We start from the raw sequence: 1034 nt of genomic DNA, 5'->3' as shown, positions 1-1034 counted from the left end.
TTCAGTAAAATGGCTGTATGCAACATCAACATACAAAAATAAAATCCTCAATATCAACAAATAAAGCACTAGTATAGGATATAGTGGAAGAAAATATGTCACTTGCCAAGTGATTTTGAAAACAATAACTAGGAAAAAAACTTAGGAAAATTACAGGTTTTATGTACAAAATGCTCAAGAGGTACTGAAAATTCCAAAGGAGACTAGAGCACCTGAAAAGGCATTACCCACTCTTGAAAGCCAAACCTCCATAAATTTATAAATTTAACATGACTAATAAATTAAAATCAAGCAATGCAATAGAAAAATGAACATCTCTATGAACAAATCTGGGAAAGCAATAAATCTTTGTTTGCTTAACATTATGTATAAAAATAAATTCTAGCTGGAGTGCAAATGTAAATTTGAAAAGGAAAACTGACATTCTTAAATTAAAAACACGGGCAAGCATATCATGACATTTGTGTAGGGAGACAAAAATTCCTAAAATGTATATAAACTATGCTAACCAAAAAGTAAAAACATTGCTCAATTTAATAGTTTAAATTTAGGACCCATCTATCAAAACACACCATTAAAATTGTGAAAAAGGAATATCACAGAATGAAAAATAAATGTACACACACATGTACATGCATGCACACACACATACACGCACACACACACACGCACACACATTTAGCTATATTCAACAAAAGATTCAAACCTAGAATGTATAACACACTACAGTCCTTAAGAAGATAACCTAACATAGGTGGAAGGATTGGGAAGTAAGTTCACAGTTAATGTCCAAATGGCCAAAAAACTCAGCAAAGGTTGTTTGACTTCATTAGTCACCACAGAAAAGCCAAAGTAGCTAGATTTCAATGTCCTCACACATCCACCACAATAGTTAAAACACCAAACAAAAACAAAAAAAATAGAAAAACAAACAATGCACATATGAGCATGTAGGCAGACAAAGCTCTCTGCTGGTGGGAATGGAACTTGCTGAATCAGTTTGAAGAACTGGTAGACTGTATGAAAGCTGACCA

This window comes from Nannospalax galili, unplaced genomic scaffold (assembly GCF_000622305.1).
Source record: "Nannospalax galili isolate Female #2095 unplaced genomic scaffold, S.galili_v1.0 scaffold281, whole genome shotgun sequence".
In the NCBI taxonomy this organism is placed as follows: Eukaryota; Metazoa; Chordata; class Mammalia; order Rodentia; family Spalacidae; genus Nannospalax; species Nannospalax galili.
Note: the sequence above shows the minus strand (reverse complement) of the source record.